Genomic DNA, 14,690 nt, shown 5'->3' with positions numbered 1-14,690 from the left:
TATAGCTATAAAAAAACGCTATAAAAAAGTCTACGATAGCAATTTTCGAAAGCTATGTTATCTATTATTTCTTGTAGTGTGTGTACTCCACTATATATGTCTCAAATGGAACTATCAAACTAAAACTTACACTAGAAAATAACTTCTATTCTTTTTTCTTCTCTCTACATTAATTATCGCAAACCCTATGTAAATAAAATAACTTTTATTCTTTTTTCTTCTCTCTACAGTAATTATCGCAAACCGTATGTAAATAATTTAACAGCGGTCTAGATCTAAAAGATATAATAATAATTGCTCATGGATTTCATTAACAAAGAAAATAAATTAAATAATTATGATACATTCCATAAACAACTTAATATATATTTCAAAATAAGGGCATTTAGTCTAGTGGTATGATTCTTGTTTTGGGTGCAAGAGGTCTTGAGTTCGATTCTTGGAATGTCCATCTAAAAAACAAAGAAAAATTAGTTATCAATGGGGCCTAACCCCAAGGAATGCGTGGCAATGCACAGCTTATATATATTTCATATATAGACTAGCAACTCTCAACTCTCAGAATTATAGATCTACTACAAAGGTATTTTGTCTAAGTGGTATGATTATCGTTTTGTTTTGAGTGTGAGAGGTCTCAAGTTCGATTCTCATAATGCCCCCAACAATATTATATAAATTATGCAAGCTAAGTGGTATGATTATCGTTTTGTTTTGAGTGTGAGAGGTCTCAAGTTCGATTCTCATAATGCCCCCAACAATATTATATGAATTATGCAAGATAATATGATTTAAAATGTGGTTTATAAACATTGAACCAAGAAGATGAGAATAGAGAATGAAACATATTCTTGGCAGAATAGATGATGAAGAAGTCTTTTCAGAGAGCCATAGGTCATCTATGGTCACAATCCTTTTAAAAAATATGCGCCCAAATAACCGAAAACATATTCTTGGCAGAATAGATGATGAAGCGCCCAAATAACCGAAAACATATTCTTGGCAGAATAGATGATGAAGCGCCCAAATAACCGAAAACATATTCTTGGCAGAATAGATGATGAAGAAGTCTTTTCAGAGAGCCATCAGAGAGCCATAGGTCATCTATGGTCACAATCCTTTTAAAAAATATGCGCCCAAATAACCGATGAAGAAGTCTTTTCAGAGAGCCATAGGTCATCTATGGTCACAATCCTTTTAAAAAATATGCGCCCAAATAACCGATGAAGAAGTTTCAGAGAGCCATATGTTCGAATCCTGTCACCTTAATGTGGTATTCTAATGGGCTGAAGTGCAAAGCCCCATAGCCTATTCGTAGTTAGGAAGAAAGGCGAACCGCACACACTAGAAAAAAAAGATCTTTTCTATCACACATAGAATTGTCATTCTTTTATCTTTTGAAACCCCTTACCTTATCAGTCATCAGATAGGTTTTTGGTATCATATATCGAGATAATTATTATGAAAAAGCTATTTCACTAGTGTGACTTAGAAACCCTTTCTTTGTGGTATCAGTCATGCAATTTGAATAGCCTGAAGTCATCATAGCCTCTCCACCGGTTTCGAATACTCCTTCAGCATCAATGTGCTCCAATGAAAGAGATCAGACTCTTTCCTGAACCAGAATCGGGCACAAAACGCCGAGGAGAAAGTCGAAAGTGAGCTCTTTTCGCGTTTACGCAATCTCAAACCCCAATTAGCTCACGGACTGTCTCCTCAACCCTGGCGAGTATGAGTGCTTGGTAAGAGAGAATGTCGAATGAGAAAGACATTCGATTACGGCAACATTCGCAACTACAAAAGTGCACTAAACCTAGTAGAGATCTTCGACCTAACGATAATGGAACTTCAAGCCCATTTCATCAATCCGCTTTGTACCTTATTGTTGACAAAATTGGATGCACGCCAGGCCTAAATTCTCTCTCAGTCACTCGGAGACGAAAGGAAGATCAGATCCGAAGTTTACGAATCGAAGAGAGTGGATCTGAGTTCTACACGCTTTCATTTTCAAAAGCTTCGCTTGCCTACGGTACTTTATTCAGGATGTGCAATAATACGGTCATCTCTCAGCCGTGTATAGAGAATTCCTTGATCATTTGCTTGGCGGATAACACAAATGAAATCGCTTCTCTGACCGCCCATCTTATGAGTCCATTCTTGTCTTGTTCGTTTGGTGTACTATTCTATACCTCTCTCGATTGATAGAAAGACGTTCGGGAGCTGGGAGGGCCTATCGTGAGGGAACTTTTCTTTTCACGGTAAGCAAAGGTAAAGCGGGAGCTACATATGTCCACGATGATCAAGGCAGAGCGACTCCTTCTTTAAAAGAGGTTGGCTTTATCGAAACTGTTAGATCAGCTCTCGTTAAAGAAAACATAGGAGCTTTTGGTTTGGCCGATGTCGATTTGTATGGCAATGCGGACTCGACTCAGGACGAAGATTCCACTTTTCATACTGCTGCTATGAGCCGAAAGAGCTAGTAAGCTATCTCGCTAAACGAAAGGAAAAAGCACGTACGGGTTGACCTTGTTACAAGGGGCGGGGGCCAACCAAAGAAGGTCAGTCGAACTAGGTTAGGACCCTTGATCCGGTTCAGCTAGGTTCTTCCATGCGAGAATGTATGCGTATCGATATCCTCTTTAAGAACAGTTGCTTCCTCTTTTTTTTTATATGTTTGGAGAAACCTGCTAAGCCCGCCTTTCTTACCAGGTGTGATTCAACCTTTCAGCTCAAACTTTTCTATTGTCCTACGGAAAAGGTAGGAGTACGACTACCTTTTCCTTTTCTTGCCCGAGCCAAGGGATCATTCAGTTTCTACCAAAAAGTTAGCTATCTATATGTTGCCGTAATCGAATGTATTTCTCATTTCATGTTAGCTCCTCCAAGAGCTTCCTGGTCTGTAGTAGACGAAACCTTGGACTTCTATCGGACTTATAGCATTGCATGGTGAGCTTGTCGTTGAGGGTTGACCTTACAGGAGATCGAGCAGCCTTCCTTTCTCTACCTGGTATGCTTAATTTGGGTTTAATTAAGAGTGAGTCGTGCATGGAAGAAGGAACTAGTAGGTTTAATTTGGGTTCGTTTGAACTAAAAAACGAACCAAAATTTTTCAAACGAACCCAAATTTAAGACTCGCTAGCCCAAAGTACATATGTGGTAAAAAAAACAAACCTTCCGTGGCCCAACCCTTATTTGTAGTCCGCATCCAACCATTTCTTTTTCAACCTACACGTATTCTCCAGACCAAACTCACGTAACTAGTCACAAGATGCGACCCACAACTGAACAGAAGACAAGTGTCACAATCGCACTCTTGTAGTAGTGAGACAATGATTATGTGACATTTGTTCTATTCCAATGAACAAGTCAACCATGCAAAATTAAGATTGAACGAACAATAGCAGTGTATGCTCGAATCACGTTTAGAAGAAATATTTTAGAAAATGTGAGCGAGGAAATACGTTAAAAACAATTTCAAATAAAGCAATGTTATAAGCTACAAGTGAAGAAACAAACTGGTTACGTTCTCCTATAGTACATTTTGGGACATTTTAGTCCTGATGGGTGTAGATATGATTTTGAGGACTAATCATACACCCCGTATTGGCACAACAATAATAGTAAAGACCTATCTAAGATGAAAGCAAGTAAAAGTGGTTTGGAATGAGCATGCCACCATGAACCACAAATCTTTTACAAGAATAGCTGAGACATCTAACATGCAGCCACAGGCAACACGCCTTGGCCAATCATGACCGCGACATCTACCCTTATACAATTTGTCAATGTCTCTATCAACCGGCTCTTCATAAACTCAACGTTGTAGGATGAGGCTGACATTAGGTCTCGCGACACGCTTCTAGCTGATCTCAGTATTGAGAAGTCTTTTCCAACCTACTAGGAGCTGTTGAAAATCACTTCTCGGTTTGTTAACTCTTCAAGTCAACTGTTGGTGTCTTTCCTACTTTCTTCGCTTGAAACAATTTCTTCTTTGCATGACGTCATACCACCTGCTTTTATTTGATGTTTTCTTGTTCGGAATAATAACGTTCCAAGTTACTGACATGGACAACAGGGTTAGTCTGTATCCATAGGAGCAATTGGATTCTATATGCTGTCTTCATAATCTTGTGGACAACTTCGACTAGTCCATAAAATTTTCGCACCAGTCTTTGGTTCTTGTTGCTTTAAACTCAAAGTTGATCTGACCTTAACCATTAGTCAATATTTCTTCTTACATTTTCTCTATCATGTTTTTTGTGTTCATTTATATCAAGTGTGTGCATTGTTGTGTGATTCTAATAACTGGTATCAGAGCGAGGAGAGATTCACCATGATCTGTGAAGATAGAAAGTTCAAAGACTGGAATTGAAAAGTTTGATGGATTCGTTATCAGTTTCTAGAAGATGCAGATTGAATATTATCTATACGAGAAAAAAAATTCAAGAACCCATTTAGGGGGTGAAGTTGGATACCATGACCACGGAGGAGTGGAAGTTCCAGGATTGTCACGCCGTAGGGTTAATCTTGTTGACGCTGCCAGGGAACCAAAAAAAGTGCGATTGGAAATGGTCCATACAGGCATTTGAGGACCATCTCCAGTTTCTTCATTTCTAGTACCAAAATTTTATGGATTAGATGTCTCACACTGTGCAACGACAACTCTCTATTTTCATAAGGCTAGTCAGATATCTCATGACCACTCTTTTCCTCCTCACCACATCTAGACACTATAATGTTGATCCAGTATTGTCTTATATAGTTAACGTTCACTCTTTAACGTCCAAGGACATTTTATAACTACCATGAAAATCAAAACATACAAGTTTTACAACATATCATATACTACAAAATAGGGTTAGACTGCTTAATTGGTCGTGGAGAGACGTGTCATCGAGTTGAGTCATAGAGATATACGACTCTTTATCCAAAGAAAAAATCTATAGAATTTAAAATCTGGCTGCTCTGATACCAACCAATTTCAAGGGTTCAAAACTCAAATAGAAACTAAAATTGAGAGTGAAAACAAATAAAAATAAAAGTAAATTAATATAAAATAAGAAAATGTTGTAAAATTAAAATGAGATTTAGAAAACAACACAACATTAAATGTAAAATAAAATAAAATTATAAGATGGTGTTGTTCAAATTTATCCAAACAAAAAAAAAAAAGTGTTTGGGATACAATTACAATAATAATAAAAAAAAAAGTACAAAAAAACTCAAACACAAAGATAGACTAAGGCTACAAAACAACCCCATCTGTGAGTGCACAACCTTTGAACGCTCCCTCATCTCAACGATAAGTTCTATTACGAACCCATCCAAAATAATCACACCTGTGACCGCATCTCCTGACTTTAAACTGCTAATCTAAACATGGTTTCGTCACGAAAGCTTTAGAGATAAATCTATCTTTACAAAAATATTTCTCTTAATTTATAATTAGTCATAAAAAGAAATTATTAGGTACAAATTTGGTCTAGAATTCAAAACTTTCATTTCTTACGGTTCCTTAACAAGATTCAAATCCAGATTCTTGAACTCCTAGTACCTTAAATAAAGTTGGTATCCTCTCATAAAATAGTAATTTCTCTTAAGATCATTATATTCTTATAGACTCCAGGCTCAATATCATTAATACAATTATGTTTTATCTTGAACACGCCAAACATGAAAATAAAGTGCGTTCAATTTAATTCCATTTTATTGCCATCTAGAATGATGTGTAGGGTATATTCTTGATTAAAAAGTTCTTGTGGCATGATAGTTCATATTAGTTAAGTTTTTTGCCAAATCACAAGTTAAAAGACAACAACGATGAACCTAGGTCTATTAGTCAATTCAAAGACAATTTCTTTCTCCATCTTATCGATAATAATAGTTCAACTAAATCCATATTATGCAAAGAAACAAGTTTACTACTCATAAAAACAACTACCTAAATTATGTCATAAAAATTTGAAAACATAAGTTGTGGTTGATAATTACACAAAAATTTCCCTAAATCCATGAATTCGTGTCCAATTAGTCAATCCTAAAGATTGTAACTAGCATATAGTAATGGAAGCTCCACACATGAAGTAATTTAAAGTTCCCCTTACCTAACAAAAGTTCATCTCATCTTTAATGAAGCATGAATTGCACTGAAGTTCATGAAATGCTTATAGACTCCAACTCTGAGTACTATTAATGCATTTCATATGAGTTTGTCATAAATGAAACTAAGGTGCATTCAATACAACTTTATTTTCACGTCATACGAGGCAAAATAGAAAAATTAAATCAAACAAACTGATGAACTGAACCGAATCAATCCAACCAAAATTGATTAGTTTGTTTCTTTTGTTGGGTTGTTGGTTTATTTGATAACCCTTGTATATTATAACAATTCAACTTTTCGTTTTATAGCTCTCCAACTACTAAGAGAAAAATATATTTGAGTAGAAGCTAAAAATATTGGGTGTTCAAGAAAAGGACTTCATATTTGAAATCAACCTAACTTCATATTCGACATTTTATACTTACCATCATGCTCTTAATACTCATAGTCTTTCTTAACATCCCATCCCAAGGCTTTATTCTCCAAGACAAATTCTACATCCGAGGACTTCACGTGTTTCCTGCAATACGACAAAATACGACCTTAATACCTAGGCCTAAGGCTTCATACATAAGTTTCAAGTGGTATAACAAGGGCATTTGGTCTAGTGGTATGAAAGTTCGATTCTCAAAATGCCCCTTCAAGAGATTGTAGTATGAAAGACGTTTACCAAGTAAATAAATACATTAAAATAACACAAGTGACACATATGTAAACGATGTTATTAATATTTTATTTCTATTACATCTTTCCAAAAGAAACTATTTGTTATTAATATTTTACTTCTATTGAACCTTTCCTTATTTATGACATAATTAGCGGAGATATTTTTTCATTTTCACTAGAATTGATGACTGGACATTTAGGGTTTTCTGATATAAGTATTGTGGGAATGTAGTTTAGATGGTAGATTGCTTGCTTAGCATGTGAGAGGTACGGGGATTGAATTGATACCCCATATCTCCAAAGGAAACTATTCGTTATTACTATTTTATTTCTATTCAATTTTTCCTTATTTAATGACATAATGAATAGCGTTATTTTTTTATTTTCACTATTATTGATGATGAGATGTTTAAGATTTTGTGACGTAAGAATCTTGAGGATATAACTTAGATGGTAGAGTGTTTGCATCCCATGTGAGAAGTACTGGGATAGTTTTTCATTTTCAATATCATTGATGACGGGAAGTTTGGAGTTTTTTGATGTAAAATTGTGGGAATGTAGCATGCGAGAGATACGGGGATCGATACCTTGTATCTCCGAAAGAAACTATTCGTTATTACTAGTTTATTTCTATTCAATATTTCCTTATTTATGACATAATGAGTAGCGATATTTTTTCATTTTCACTATTATTCATGACGAGACGTTTAGGGTTTTGTGACGTAAAAATTGTGGAGATGTAGCTTAGATGGTAGAGCGCTCGCTTTGCATGCGAGTTGTACGGGGATTGATAACCCGCATCTCCAAAAGAAAGTATTTAATTTGTTATTATATTTTTTCATTTTCAAAATTATCCATGCCCCACATCACCAAACCAAACTATTTGTTATTAATATTTTGATATTTTTTTTATTTTCACTATTATTGATGACGGGAAATTTAGGGTTTTGTGATACAAAAATTGTGGGGATGTAGCTCATATGGTAGAGCGCTCGCTTAGCATGCGAGAGGTACGGGGATCGATACCTTGCATCTCTAAAAGGGAGAAATTATTTTTTGAAGTATGAGTTAATTTCGATACTCATTATGTCATAAATAAGGAAATATTAAATAGAAATAAAATAGTAATAACGAATAGTTTCTTTTGGGGATGCAAGGTATCAATCCCCGTATCTCTGAAATTTTCCACGGAAAACCTTCCAACAGCTTGCACTTCTTCATCATTCACATCCTAATTGGAACTAGATTTTAAGGCAAATATTCTCCACGACACACTTTGGAACACTTTTATAGATAGTTTCAACAAACTTACTTTGCTCGTGAATACTTTGGAGTTCAATATTTATAGTTGGAGAACGCTATTAAAGTTGATAGGGTCGAATCTTACAACAAAGTCGAATTGAGCCTTCCTCTATTAGGAGATAGCTTCGAATCAAATTCTTTAGTTTGGACAATGGTTGCATTGTTTTAGTCAAACAACCAAGACTAGTGTATTACCAATAGTATAAACATTTTGTACGTGTATTTTCTTACATATTAACAATTTATGAGTAGAAGTTTGGATGGAGTTTTATTAAATAAAATAAAATAATATTAACAATTTATGAGTAGAAGTTTGCAAGATACAAGCTTCACACTAAGAGGAATCAAAGTCCCAAGTATCAACGTTCTTTAAGTGTCAATTTTTATTCTCCATCTCAACATAAATTAAACTTATTTTCGTGAAGATATCTATTTATAAAAGCAAAATATTTTAGAGTCACAAAAATAAAAATGAGATATAGATACGAGACATAAATATGATACCAAATAGATATGGTAACTGTTAGAATTGGATTTGATTGAGTTATTTGGATTAGATTTGATCTAGTTATTTGAATTAGATTTGATTTAGTCATTCTTCAATTGGATGAGAGATTTCTCCCAATTCTTCTGATCTTTTCAGTTTTCTTTTTCTATTCCTAACATTTTGGTATTAGAGCCATGCTCTAAACTAGTTAAAACTAGAAGTAGCAGTCTTCTACGCGTGTCATAATAAACGTATGTCGATGGAGAGTCCACTTGTGCAGTCTGCTAGAGGAAGGAGCCAAGGTCGTGGAAGCTTTAGAGACAAAGGAAGGGGATGAGGCAGACAAACCTTCAACAAGGCCCATAGTGGAGTGCTATAACTGTCACAAACTAGGACATTTTCAATTGGAATGTCAAAGCAATTCCAGATGAGGCAGACAAACCTTCAACAAGGCCACAGTGGAGTGCTATAACTGTCACAAGCTAGGAAATTTTCAATGGGAATGTCAAAGCAAGGAGAAGGAGACAAACTATGTAGAGAATCGAGAAGAGATGTCGCTGATGGCTTACGTGAATATGAATAAGGCCAATAGAGAAGATATGTGGTTCCTTGACTCGGGATGTAGCTATCATATGTGTGGGAAGAAGGAATATTTTTCAGATTTTGATGAAAGTTTCAGAGATTCAATGAAGCTGGGAACCAACTCAAGCATGGTTGTAACCGGAAAGGGTAATGTACGGTTGGAAGTGAATGGAATCATAATGATAATCACAGGAGTGTTCTATGTGCCAGACCTGAGGAACAATTTGTTGAGTAGTGGTAAATTGCAAGCAAAGGGGGTTACCTTTTTGTTTCAAAATGAAACATGCAAGGTGTTTCATCCTGAGAGAGGCTTAATCATGGAGACAAAGATGTCTTGGAATCGAATGTTCGTATTTCATATTGCATGCTATATCGCAGCCTGTAGCAGCCGTTCAAACTCAATTGAAACTTATGGGGAGAAGTGGTTCAAGGTCTCTGTCGTACACTCACCGCTCCAATTCCTATCGCCATAGCCAGAGAAGCAGAAGGGACCCAAGTCCTTCCCCCTATCATTCCACTACTCATTCCAGAAGAAGCAGCTGTTCAAGTTCCCTCAACCGCCAACGCAGAAGTAGGTCTTCCTCGTTATCTTCTTTTCCCAAATCGTCCAGTTCCAGTCCTAGTCGTGCATCCACTGATTAGAATCATTCCATAGAGAAGCTTAAGAAAGAGGAAGAAGAGAAGAAAAGGCGTGAAGCAGAGTTGAAGAAGTTAGAAAAAGATACAGCTAGTAGGATGGAAGAACTAATTAATTCAGAAGAAGGTCAAAGAAAGGTTAAACTCTAAAGAGACTAAATTAGAAATACAGAGGCGAATAGAGAAAGGTCGCACGAAGTTGTTTGATAATGTTGATGTGCAACTTGAGAAAGAGAAAGAACCCGCTCTTACTGCTACAAGACAAAAAGAAGAACAAGCACAAAAAGAGAGAGAAGAGCTAGATAAAATGCTGGAAGAGAATAGAAGAAGGGTAGAAAAAGCACAACGACGATTAGTTTTGGAGCTGCAGCGGAAGGAAGAAGAACAATATTGTGAGCTCGAGTTGATTCAGAGACAAAAAGAGGGGGCAGCTCAGAGAACTAGGCTAGATGATAAGAGTTTGAGTTATATTTTGCTGAGAGTTAATGAAGAGTCAAAAGGTTACAGACTCTATGATATTGAAGCTGCAGATAAAAATAATGATATAGAAGCGGCAAATGAAAATACTGTAGAGGAAAATATTTCATCTTGCTCTTTGGCTGAAGCAAGCTCTCCGAGCTCGAATAAGGCAAGGAATAAGAGACCACCCGTCTGGATGAGAGACTATTTAATAGGATAAGATTTTTGTGAAGATATTGATGAAGCAGTCTGGATGAGAGACTATGCAATAGGAGAAATTTTTTTGTAAAGAAGATGATGAAGCTCAGCCATGTTTACCCCTATTGAACTTGCAAACTTTGTAAACTTTAAAGAAGCATTGAAGAGTGAGAAATGGAGGCAAGCCATGGATTTGGAGCAATAAACAGAAATGGCACATGGGAATTGAAGAAGTTACCTGGTGGATGTTTAGTATGAGGTCGTAGATATAAACTGATTACTGTTCGTGTTTAGTTTAAGGGAGGGATTGTTAGGATTAGATTTGATTGAGTTATTTGGATTAGATTTAATCTTGTTATTTGAATTAGATTTGATTTAGTCATTTGAATTAGATTTGATTTAGTCATTCTTCAATTGGATGAGAGATTTCTCCCGATCTTTCCAGTTTTTTTTTTCTGTTGCTAACAGTAACATGTCATTCTTAAAAAACTAGGACACAGATGTGACAATGATATATTAATTAAAAAGAATTATTTCAAAAAATTTATCAATTTTATATTAGAAATAAATTCATATAAATAAGTTTATATATTTGTATACTTAAAAAAAAGCTTAATGTACGTTTCACTCTCAAAATATATTCAAAGTCAAGTGTCTGATACGATGGATTATAAATCCATTGTATTAACAAGTGTTCAGTACATGCCCAACACGTGTCAAATTAGTGACACTAAGTTATTCTCATGCTTTCTTTACACCCATTTAAAGTAGTTTGAAAACTAGCACGTCAAATATTATAATTGACTAACTACAACTTCAATTTTGTGCTTTAAGGATGGTTTTGACCAAAGAGAAATAAAATCCTTAATTTAGTACATGGTAGCAAAGATGGACATGAGAATGAGTTATTCTCATATGGAAAGAGATTTATCCTTAACTTATATCTCATATCCTCTTTTAACCAATTATTTAGTTTTATTTAGTATGTTTTAGAAAGATAGTCATCAATGGCAAAAAAAAAAAAATAATAATAATAAATAAATAAATAAAATCAATAGCAAAAAAATAAAATAAATAAAATAGATTAAATTAGCCAAAAGTAATGACTAACATAAATTAAAAAAAAATGAATTGACTAAATTGGCTCATTGCTAACATAATTAAAAAAATGTAACAAACCGGGAAGTAAGACGAGGAACACAAGTAAAAAATAAAATAAAAACACAAACAGCCAAAAATCAAGATTTGGAAAGTGTTAAAACAGTCTTGATATATAAACATTTCAAAGACTTTACTCATGCAATATTCCCACAATATTCCCATGAAATCTAACACAAGAGCATCATAAAATTTAGAGAAATGATTAAATTGATGTCATGTTCATATAGGTTGACTTTAATACAAAGGACAAATCAAACTTTCTTAAGGATAAATTGGGGACACCAGCCTAAGCTAATCAGGTAGGTGACCTTACCATCCGTATGGTTATATTTGATGTTAACTGTGCCCATGGTTTTGGAAGTGTCATATATATTGATATGTGTGAAATGTTTGTCAATCGATATGCTTATTATGTTATAATATGTGAATTGTATGATAATATTTACGGTACCATGTGTTTAATGGTATATTTGAGATAGGATACGAGGAGGATGCACTAAATGTAATGTAACGATAGGAGTAAGACATGTTCATGAAACGTTATGGTTTGATTACGTATCGAAGTGTTATGGGTATGACAGATTGATAAAAACAATATGGTCACGATGGATTCATAAAACAATACGATTAGGTTATGGGTAGAAAGGGATAGGATTATGATAAATTGATAGAACGATAGCGTTACGATACTTTCCTGTAACATTATGACTAAGGTACGTTCAGGTAACGACACAACTATGATATGTCTAAGGACGATAAGACTCTGATAAATTAGGGAAGGATATAACCACGAAGTTTTTACAATATGATATGATTATGATACGACATGTGAAGGGCGGATATATATCCAACAAGTGTCAAAGAGGGACGCGAGAATAAATTATTCTCAAGCTTTCTTTACATCGGTCAAAGAGTATTTGATAAGCTTTCAAAATTAAGGGTATTCTTTTTTCTTTCTTTCTCCCTTTTCACGTTTAATTTTTTTTTTTAAATAAAAAAAAAGTTTAATGTGAGAATGAAGAAGTTAGAAAGGAGAAAGAAATGAATGTAATAAAACTTTTCCGTCGGTAGGAATGGAAATAGTGAATGGGTCCTTGACAATAGTCGACCACTATACTCTGGTTTTGGATGTAAGTGATGATTATCTTTAATATGAGTTGATACCACACCGTTATTAAGAGGAAGTAAAGTAGAGTAGAATAGATCAAGTAATCCATTTATTGAGAGTATTGTAAGAGGCACACAAGTAAGAATGTTGGATATAACTACTCTTTCACATTTGAGGGATGAGTCTCATAGATCCAACTACAATATCAAAGGAACTTCAGGTGGTAGGGATGAGTCTCAAATATACTAACAAGTACTAGTAACACTAGTCTCAATGACTTAAAGAATACAACTATTATCTCGAACTATAAAGAATTTAATTCCAATCTATTCTAATGGACAAACGCTTTATTAGACTCTATTGTAAGATTTCACTTCATCAATTTAAGTAGCGTTCAACTACAACTATAAATATAAAATTCTTGAGTATTCAACTACAACTATAAATATCAAATTCTTAAGTATTCGTGAACAAAATCGGCCTAACAATGTCTCTTGGAACTATTTACCAAAGGTGTTAGAATGAGCCGTGTGAAAGGGTTGCCTTTAGATGCTTTAGTACCAATTAAGGATGTCAATATTCTAGTACAATGTCTCTTGGAACTATTTACCAAAGGTGTTAGAATGAGCTGTGTAGAAAGATTGCCTTCAGATGCTTTAGTACCAATTAAGGATGTCAATATCCTAGTAGTGCAGAATGCAGGAATGTTCATAGTTGAAAAGAATAACGAGAATAGTGGACATCGGGTTCTAAGTACATGGTTCTATGTGGTGGGTGGAAACCGGGTTCTAAGTACATGGTTCTATGTGGTGGAGGACTTTGGAATAACGAGAATAGTGGACATCTGGTTCTAAGTACATGGTTCTATGTGGTGGAGGACTTTGGAATAAGGTTTGGAATCGATAATTATTCTTATTTCTTTTCCTTTAGACAATCGGTGGTCGGGAGTAAATCGATGGTCGGTAGTAAATCGAATAAAGTGCCTGTCTAAAATAAAAGGGCCCAACCAGATTCAAACTGGTGACCTCTTGATCTGCAGTGCTCTACCACTACCACTGAGCTATGGACCCATTTTGCATGATTTCAACCTTAGTGACCCGTTCTAGAGTGTCAGTCCAAAAGTGTAAAAGTGTCTATCCAAAATAAAAGGGTCCAACCAAGTTCAAATGGGTGACTGGTCAAATTCTCTACCACTGAGCCATGGATCCATTTTGTAGGATTTTAACCTTAGTGACCCCTTAGACATAGTGCGGTCCAAAAAGTGTAACAAATTTCTATCCAAGATAGAAGGGCCCAACTAGGTTCGAATTGGTGACCTCTTGATTTGCAATCAAATGCTCTAACATTGAGCTATGGACCCATTTTGTATGATCTCAACCTTAGTGATCACTTCTACAAATTATCAGTCCAAAAGTGACCCTACCGAATCGGCTATGAACCAACTTTGTATAAATTGGTGGATTACCTATCGGGAATTAAACACAGGTCGTTAGATTCAAAGTCGAAAGTACTAACCACTACATCATAGAACCACTTGTTAAACTTTATTTTTGCAGCGATTTTGATAAGCTTCAACAACGCTGGATTTTGCAAAGCTAGAGGTCGTAGTATCCTTACAGATTTTCACAAGGTGTTTTCAACTTCTTTTATAGGTAATTGAACTTTTGAGTCCATGCAAATAATTGGTTGGATTAGTATGAGTTTGAGAAGACAGAGAGGAGAGAAGAGAGACTTTGTTAGAAACTCTCCCATAGGTAATCTTCCAAGGTGTTTTCAACTTCTTTTATAGGTAGAATTTTAAAATCAAACCACAACAAAATTTACTTCTATCTAGCAAAATTATTTTTTGTTTGAAACAAGATTATTCCCTTTTTTTTTTCTAAAACTAAATTTTACTCTCGAATAGATTTTAATAGTTTTGTTAATTCAATTTTCTTTGAAATTTGTGTACACAGGGTACAATGGAAATAATACTTTTTTTTTTTTTTTTT

General features: G+C 34.9%; 1 non-coding gene and 2 pseudogenes across 1 annotated transcript; all 3 read left to right on the top strand.

Moving 5' to 3' along the window:
• The first annotated feature begins 379 nt into the window (after nucleotides 1–379).
• On the top strand, nucleotides 380–451 carry TRNAP-UGG. Its single transcript has one exon. It is a non-coding gene; the product is annotated as a tRNA-Pro (tRNA).
• A 9,097-nt stretch (nucleotides 452–9,548) lies between these two features.
• LOC111439840 lies at nucleotides 9,549–10,452 on the top strand (annotated as a pseudogene).
• A 3,004-nt stretch (nucleotides 10,453–13,456) lies between these two features.
• Nucleotides 13,457–14,690, top strand: part of LOC111439838 — a 26,301-nt pseudogene continuing 25,067 nt past the window's right edge.

This window comes from Cucurbita moschata, unplaced genomic scaffold (assembly GCF_002738365.1).
Source record: "Cucurbita moschata cultivar Rifu unplaced genomic scaffold, Cmos_1.0 Cmo_Scf00111, whole genome shotgun sequence".
Classification (NCBI taxonomy): domain Eukaryota; kingdom Viridiplantae; phylum Streptophyta; class Magnoliopsida; order Cucurbitales; family Cucurbitaceae; genus Cucurbita; species Cucurbita moschata.
Note: the sequence above shows the minus strand (reverse complement) of the source record. Positions and strands in the feature narration are given on the sequence as shown.